The following is a 9,729-nucleotide window of genomic DNA, read 5'->3' as shown; positions in this document are numbered from 1 at the left end:
AATATTCCCTAATATCTAGGATCAGTGTAAGAGATCCGTGTTGGTTTTGTTTATGATCCCATACCACGGTATACACGTTAAGTAATTTTTGATGTAGCAGATAAAAATAAATTCACGTCGTGATCCGTTTTTTCGTTTGAAATGCTTACACATAGATACATTGATGCAAGTCAACAGTATTTTATGGGGTCGTTTAATGTAATATTATAGATAAGCTCTCGAATACCCAGTAATAACTCTGAGTCAAACAAAAGCTTATATATTACTTGTTGAGTGTCCTTTTCCTTTGGAAAGTAATCATCTCCATCACTTTTAGTGCTTTTAAAATTTTCTCCTCAGTTCACGCTAACCACCTTGAGCAAATCGAAGAATTTTAACTAAATATGTGTTCTGCTAATTCTTTTTAAGTGTTTGATCTGGCGACAGCGTTATTTCTTGAGTTCTTTCTGATCTGTATGTTAAGGATTATATGGTGGTTGGAGGTAGTCAACAGGAAACCCTGGACCCGGGTTTCGTGCTACTTGGCACTCGTCAGCAAGGTGTACCTGTAATCTTGAGGGAACTGGTGCTCCCTGGCGGATTCGATCTCGTGTCACCCAGCTTCACAGTCAGAGACGTTACCACTGAGCTATCCGAGCCGTGACTAACCTCCTGTAGGACTGAGATGTAGTCACACCAATAAGGACTAGACAAGCATGAGATTGATCACCACCCAGTGATCAATCAATTGTGGTTAAGGATTATCCAAGACTCATTTGTTTCTTCATTTCACAATATTTGTCGATCAAACATTCATAACTTGACCGTCGTTAAAATTTCTCCGGGGATTTAGTTTTCACTGGACTTAATGTTTCGGTGTTGAGCGGTTTACCATTATCGTTCTCTAGCTATCTGCTGGAAGGGATTATTACTACACTAGATTTTTGGAGATGGACGTTTAGCCCACTTTTTGTGAATATAAGATAATCGTTTCTAACGTTCGGTTAAAATGAAAGAAACTTGGCCAACTTAGTGTTCATCAGAGGGACGCTAATTTGGCGCCTGGTGCTTTATCAAGTAGTGTTATTATTTTTTCGATGCAACAAAAATACATTAACTTAGAAGACATAATATTATCATGAGTACATACCTATCTCCACTAGAAAATTGATGTCGGTTATTTCTCAGGAAAAATTGTTCTCCTCTGGTTACCCTATTGCATGCAATTTCCAAACTAGTACGAGCTGATCTTTAGTTCGAGTAATCCATAGAACGAGAGTATTTGACTGTGACTATTCTTTACCACACACGCAGCTGGTATTTTTCGTGCCTACAAATATGACTACGAATATGGAGGTGGAATAATGCTTACCCTCGTTCTCACGGAGGTAAAATCACCCTTTACACAACAATCTCTCAGGGAAGCTTCTTAAGCCTGATCAAAGGCTTGATACGCCTGGATGGTCAATGTACTCCCCCTTTATTTACGCTATTTACACATATAATCACAGCGAAAAGTCGTTTCAAGAGATGGGTGATAGCAAGCTCTAGCCAAAATGTCTCCACACTAAAAATCGCTGGAGTATTTGTTGAGAACTAAACCACTAGTTGAAATCTCCAGTCATCAATCGATTCATATCAATACAGTCGCTTGTTACCTAGTAGCTTATATTTCAGTGCACTACTCCTATCTGGAGCTGGGAGTTCCTTATTGTAGAAGAGAGATGTACTGACTCTAACTCTCGTCCGCATGCAGTCTGCTGTGTACGAAAATCGATCGATGAGACAAAATAAATAGCCACTCATCATAATTCGTTAGCTATCACCAACAAACGATGAAATAATTAAAACCAGTTCCCTAAGGAATCATTACTCGTCAAAAGCAAGTTCGAAAAAACTTAGTATTAGATTCGCTTTTCCCTTTTGGAGCAAGTTAAAAAGCCCCTAATACCATCAATTAAAGGTTTCTACAATGTAACATGGCGTCTGGAAAAAGAATTTTTCATCGGTCAAAGTGAGGGGGAGTTTATCTCTACTGACAGATAGAGACCAGCTTTGAATGATAATCAACAGCATAAGCAAGTTTGATCCTCTATGTCATGAAACTTCAGGCAGAAATCGGCACACTCATAGTCCTGGTCGTATAAACTGTCTCAGAAGAATTGCAAAACAATATGTTTATTTTTTAGTCATTTCACTAGGAAGCAAAGGGGTGGTTCTTTGTAACACAGCTCACATGCATAAATTTACTCATTCTTCTTAACAATATGGTATGTTTCGTTTTACGTACGAATGCTGAATTCGATGAATTGCTATTACTCACAATCTACACAGATTTTTTAACGATTGCTCAGTAAGACGCGAGTGTTTTAGTGACTAGTATTCCTTTGTTTTTTGTCAAGGAACACTTTTCCTAAAGCTCTTTTGATAGTTTTTGCTAATTTGAACCCTTTGTTTGGTTCCTAAGCTATTCTGGTAACCCGCAAGCTAGAACTACGCAGCGACCTGAACACGAGAGAGAAGTCGCAAATTAAGCGAAAAGCACTTTACTCCGAAATTTCATTCCTGTACAGAAAAACAAGGGTATTTATAGACTATTAGCATTTGTCAAATCAACATTATACTTTGACTAATCCGCTAAGAGACATTATGCTACTGACCATTAGTAGTATACCACGTTGATATTCTAGAAAGCTCCCTCAAGCTCTGACTGGCTGAAGCTCTTCAGCTCCATTGGGGTCTCTGGAGGCTCCGTTGTAGTTCTTGGAAGCCGACTCAACATCTTTTAAAATTCTTAGTCTAAGCTTGTCAATTGATAAAGTAATATTGAAAAGTGATACTAGAAAGCCAAATATGAATGTTCATGGGAGAGCTCATTTTGGACGCAAACAGGAATCAATTCGTATTTATCACCTAATAGGAATTATGTATAGATGTAGATGAATGAGAGTATTTATATCAGGATTCTGTGTTATTTCCTTGACGCTACAAAAAATATTTAGTTCGCAAACCAACATAGGGCACTTAGTTGAAGCACTGGGTTTAATGCTATGGTGTACGTGACAAAATACCAAATAAAATAAGACCAAGCTAAGGATAACTTATAAACTAATTAATTATCAAAGGTTCAGTAGGATGTTTAAGAGTATATAAAATTAGACCATTACAATACTGTCAGTCAGTAGTGATATTATTATGCTGATTTACTCCTAATAATAGTGAATATATATTTAGTGTGTACAAATGACTTATTAGCAACCATTATGGTGCTCGAAATTTTATGTGAAACGGTAAGACGGTACATAATATAACCTGGTTTTCTAGTAGATACTGGTTACGCTCATCTATAACTTTAGGTCAGCTGTGGAAAATTCTTGTCGTTACGTGTCAGTCTTTATCTACGGTGAAAATGTTTAACCACCCTGTCAGCACGAGGATGATATGTTGTTAGAGTCTGGGAGTTAAGCTCAAATCCGAATCGGGTTTCTCCATCAGTTATTATTGTGAAAGATGTGCCCATAAGTATCATGACTAAATCTTTTAATGATTCACCTTTTTGTGTATGGTGCATAGTACTTGGTCCAGTTGGGGGACCTCTTCCATTATTCTATTTTCAATACGGGCTGAATGAGATAAAGTGTCCGAATCGTGAACATCTAAATAGTGGTGAATGTAACATGGAAGGGCTTATATTCATTTTTTAGGGCTACACTACCGACTGTGTTGTCTCCCACTAAGACTTGGAGGTGACGCAAAAGCTGTGATGGTGATTTATCACCTAAAGTTTCTACTTAGAAAAGACTTCGGATTCTTTGACCGTCTGGCAAAGAGAGATGGTTTATTATCTCTCGCCTTAAAATGCTGTACGGTTGTGATGTTGGTGAAATCAAAATTGAGTCGCATTTTTCTCTGGTGGCTGAAATAGGGAAGACATAGTATCGTTTTCATACAATGTGATAATAAACAGTCTAAATATTTAGTGTACAAATAGAGGACAAAATATAACGACGAGTGTATTCTGACTAAAGAACACTGATATTACGAATTAATATTTTCAACTTTGTTGAGCGAAAATTGTTTGCTTTGTAATTCGAAAGGTATGCGTCGGTAGTGTAAGCGTTAGTTATTGATGATAAGATTACGTTTTCCAATGTATCTGTATGATAAATATAGTTAATCGAAAGGACGTACTAACTAGGAATTCCCGAAACAGAGCAATTTAAATCACATAGAACTAGATGAGCACAGACGAACGTATCGTATCTGAAATTCGTAAGAGTGAAGAAATGTATTGGGAAACTTAATTTAGCATTTAACGGAAACGAGACAGCCATTAAATATTCCCCAGTTAAGAATGCTTCTTTAATAGTTGCCAGTAGATGAAGGAAAACACCTTCGAACAGTACGAATTTCTCCACAAAACCTTAAAGATTGTGTATATATTGCTTTTCTGATGATACTCAATTTACAGAAAAATGGTAAATTATTGGAATGCCAAAAAAATATGCAGAAGAAGCTCTTTCACCGTGTAGTGTCTAGAACTTACTCATAGCATTGTAACAAACACAGGTTTCATCTTAAACATTGAAAATGTTCTGATAATGCACAAATGTAATATTCTATTATATCAACAACAGGGGATTGTTTTATCTAGTATACATCACCAGAAGTAAGAGACTTAAATTTCTATCAAGTGACAAACCATCAAAGTTTGAACATATTTATCATCATATGAGAATTAGAAGTATTAGCACGAAATCCTCGAAATAGTGATGTTTACAGAGAGTAGGGCTAGATGAGCACAAATGAACGTAGTGTATTTGGCATTCATAATAGGCGGGCAATCAATTTTAAATGTTTTAACAAACGTGCTGATGAACTACCTCTAACTCACCATTATTGAACTTTGCTTTAAATAACGTAGCATAATGTCTTTCTAACGAAGTATGAAGTTAATTATTTTAGCCTTGTATGTTAACCACAATAAATATTTGATAGTAATAATTAATGTTTGGAAGAATGTTATGTCGCAGTATTTTGTTAGCGATTAAATTTACTTTGCTCATAGAGATTGTCACAGGATTTTCATAAATTGTTTGTAGATATAATCATAGGTTATAAGTAAGACAGTTTTATTAAGTATCCTCTTTATTTCTATGCAAATTTACTATTTATAACAGGTGAATTGTATAGGTTGAGACTGATGGTGAATCCATTTTGTCAGCTGGAAAGTAGCACGTTTTTGCTATTAATCCACCACAGTTTTTCGAATAATCAAACTTTCATATTGTTATTAGAGTGCCATGGTCTAAAGTTTCTTACATACATTTCATCTGATTTGTTAATCGGCACTTAAGTTTGTAACAAATACGAAAGTACGTCGACATGCTGTAAATCCAAATGACCAAATAGTTAAATTCATTTGGACTGAGTACCATATGCCTCCCTAAATGTTACTTTTCTCCTGAATAATCGTTTATTTTGTTCTTGGTCTGTCGATAGTAAAGAAATCATAATTACATTAACCATGACTTACATTTTCCCTAAAATGTGATATATATACGCAAAATGAAACACTAGTTTTCTGAAATACCTTGTCCACAATCTGCTAGCCACTATACATATTTGCTTATAAAGCTTGCGAATTAAGACAATATCGAGGCAATACGCATAGTGTGCACATATGCCAATAACAGGCTGATCAATTTCAGTCTTAAGCCTCAATGAGAAGATTCAAGCAAACAATACCAAGTGAATGTCATGATTTGTTGTGATTAAAAAAATTGTTTATAACTCTCGAATTCTATTCAAATCACTTAAGAAATGAAGGATCCAAACGAATGACAATATGTGAACATCTGTAGTGTCAGTTATTATGCCAAGCCCATATACCTTATTCTAACTTCCGGACATCCTATTTTATTCATTTTACTTGAGCCATATTTTGACCTTGTCAATTATTCGCTTGTCAGTCTTGACTGTTTTTATATGAGCGTATATGTGTGTGCCCTTCTTATTCCATTAATCACATGTCTGTAGCTTTATTTTGTCTGACTATAAATATTGAGTAACGCTTGACAAAGATGGAGTTGGCATCCCAGCCATCTTCCATACGTGTCAAAATTGCTTTGCTATGCTTCGTTCGCTTCATGTACGAAATATATGTATTATCAAGTCAATTCTCGTTATTCGACTTATTTAATTCCGTTATTGGATAACGCGATTTAAGTCGACGATGATATACGAGAAAAGGCGATAACAAACATCCATACAATCTAAAACGGAGTCAGAACCACGGGCCACTAAACATCAAAATGAATACAAATTGTTACGTTGATTAATCTTAATCTTCAAAACAATTGATTCTAATATCTTCTTTCTATGGTGGTAAGTAATATGATGATTGCTTGATAACAGTACCTAGATTAGATGACATAAGTTTGTTTTTCCCATTCTACTGATTTAAAATAAGTAGATTTGATTAATCTCAAGATTTCTTATTTTTGTTTAATTTCCTATTGAATAACTTCATTTGATAATTTATTATATTTGTTGTTGATAGTAAAAGAATTTTTTGTTTAGTTTTCTTTTTGAGTTATGCTGTTTAATAGATGTACTTGCAGTCCAGTTTTGATGTTGATGTCCATTGAACAAATTAACGACTATCTGAACTCAGTAGCTCAGTGAATAAAGCGTTGGGTGTTTGAGGCAAACGGTACTAGGTACCAGTCACGGTAAGAATACCAATAGTTGAATGGATGCACACCTAGCTAATTGGCTTTGAACAGGATGGAACTTACGTGATGGACTTCACTGATAGCTAAAATACTTCGATTACTCATAATGTGTAATAAATTATTTTAAACAATGGTTCAGCTAATTAAAGAATATAATTAAAGAAATATCGTGTACTCTATTATAAGAATGCTTCTATTCAAAAAATATTAATCATTATCTATTTATTGTACACATGTTTTTTTTGTTAATTTAAAGTATGTAGAAATATTTATATTATCAACTTTGCTATTTTGAGTCAATGTGTGTAGATCCAGTTATTTACTAGTTACTAATTATGGGTATTTTGTCTTAGAAACTGACATTAAATAGAAAAAAATAATGACACGTATTTCTGTCTGAGAATGTCACAAAGAATTTACAACAAAAATAGTAACCTAGTCTATAAAAATTCAAACGTACAGTTTGTTGATGATGGTCATGTTACTGACATTTTTAATATTTGCAAATAAAATCACGAGCCATTCTAGGCTAGACCTCCATTGGAAACGTGGAAGCAATCGACGGTTTCTTCGTTCTAGTACGGAACTCCTCAGTACTGCGCACCCATAATTCTACAAGTGAGACTCGAACCTAGGACACTTGATCCCGGACACAAACGCTTAACATCTGGACCACTGGGTTTGCATTTAACAATCCAAATGTCTAATTTCAATCAATTCATGATCTTGCACAACCCTTCATCCATTGGTTATGGTGGATAACACCCGGTATGGATGGAAATTGATTGTTCACGGTCTCTGATTACCACTCCTGAAGTTACATCTTCATGCTAGTCACTATTGAGCACATTTTTAATTTGTTAACAAATCACTAATGAACGTAGACATACGAATTGTCCCTAGCTTTTATTAACAAAACAAAAAATACAAACCTAATAATTCATCTCAATCACTAGCACAGCCTAACCAAAACTAAGGGAGTTGAAAATATGCGAGTTATCTCGATTCTTTAATCTCGTAACCACTATTGACACAATTCATTCTGAATGACAGATATTAGCTGATGCTCTGATTTTTACCTACTAATATTCATGAAGAGCAACTGTTCTATAGAAAGGTTTTCAAGTGTTAGAAAAGGTAAGGTTGTTATATATTGCACTTAATAGATGAAAATTTCCGAAAAATTTTTCAAAATGCACAATACCTGGAAATTTTCAAGATTTCCTTTCTATTAAATTTAAAATTTATTGTGCTAAATGTTTTTGAAAAGAACACTTACATTTAGTCAGACATCTTGTTTAATGGTACATTTAATCGTCAATGTGTTGATGGGATATTTAGATATTTGCTTTTGCAAGGATTCAAGCAATGGGATAAATTAATAGTATCTGAGACATCAACAAGTATTTTCTGCTCCAGTCTAAATATTTACCAAAATATGAATTTCTATGTATCAGTAAACTAAGAGAATAATAGTATTTATGTAACTGACAAAAGGCAATCGATTGTAGCGAAATAATTATCCCGATTATGTCAGGCGTGATGCTCATCTGGTGATAACTATTGAGACTTAACAGCGAATATCTGGTCAAATAACCTAATATTCAATTTTCAATTTACGTAGTTAGTATAATCTTACCATGTTAATCAGGGCAATGGTATTTTAATTATATTCAAATAATCACTTGAGTGTGAAAGTGATTCCATTGATATAGAGCAACTGTGTTTAAAGTTTGATGATTCGGCTGAACACTCCACATCCAGTGAGCTCTAATGGAGTTGCTGCAACCACTTATTTAGCAATATGAAGGTTTGATTGTTGTAAAAGATACTGTTAAGTACTGTACTATTGGTAATAGAATAAAATAATATCATCATTGTAGGTTAAATGACAAATCAAGTAATTATAATAGGAGAAAAACTAAGAGGTACTTTTATTCATTGGTTGCTTGGAGGCAATATATAGGAAGCCATGGACTAAGGTTTCATGCAAGCTAAAATGTCAGTGAATAGTCTTTCGAACCTTGGGGGAACTAATAGTTAGTGAGGAAAGCAAACCCTCTCTACCCTATATTTCTGTCAATGAAGTTAGCACTGAGCTATTTCGGCCGCAACTGATTCACTGTTGGGCTCAGCGAGTAAACTGTTTCATAACCTAATGGTAATTGTCATCTTAGTACCTAGATCTCAGAGACATTCAAATTCTATCAACTACGTTGTCATGTAACCACTAATAGAAGTGACGACTATCGGCTATACCAAAATGATATTATAAGGCTACCTGCTGCTCATAGTAACAAACTAATATCACACGGAGCGCATCCCAATCATGACTCACTTAAGCCAATAGACAAATTGCAAATTGACTGATAGAATTTAGTCTTCCATGAGAATCAAACAGCAAAAATTTGCTTACTCCTAAGTGACTATTTTGTTTAGATCCGTCAATATCTTAATAGTATGTACATTTTCATGCTATTTTATCTAAGGAATACTTGCCTTCTGTTGATTTGAAAAAACCCGGTTCTATCGTATGTGTAAGAAGATTTTTAAAGAGTAATTCAATTCAGTAAAAAATATGTAGTTGATATCACAAAGTGAGTTTTACTTTTAAAAGCTAGAATAGCTAAAACAACTTTTATGCTACTGTATAAGTTATTTCTAAGTCGTACATTTACGACTACCCAGAAGCGTACATTTTAGTAGCATTAGATGTGTCGAGAGCCATGTATATTTAAAAGGTCCAAAATGTGCGTTTATTTCTATTGTTGAATATAATACACAATAGTTGAGTTTCGGGTATCAATTGGATTTCTTGAAGTCTTCAGTTATAAGTACTAGCAAGAATAAATTGAATAGATAGAACTCCATGTGAAGTTCAACAGATTCATCTTCCTAAGCAAACAATTTTTATCTCATTTATTTCGTCTATTTTATTTATTTTTGAGTACAGTTTCTAACGTATAAAGCTATTCAATATACAGAGAATAAGAATAAATTTGAATTTAGAACG

Source organism: Schistosoma haematobium, chromosome ZW (assembly GCF_000699445.3).
Source record: "Schistosoma haematobium chromosome ZW, whole genome shotgun sequence".
Classification (NCBI taxonomy): domain Eukaryota; kingdom Metazoa; phylum Platyhelminthes; class Trematoda; order Strigeidida; family Schistosomatidae; genus Schistosoma; species Schistosoma haematobium.
Note: the sequence above shows the minus strand (reverse complement) of the source record.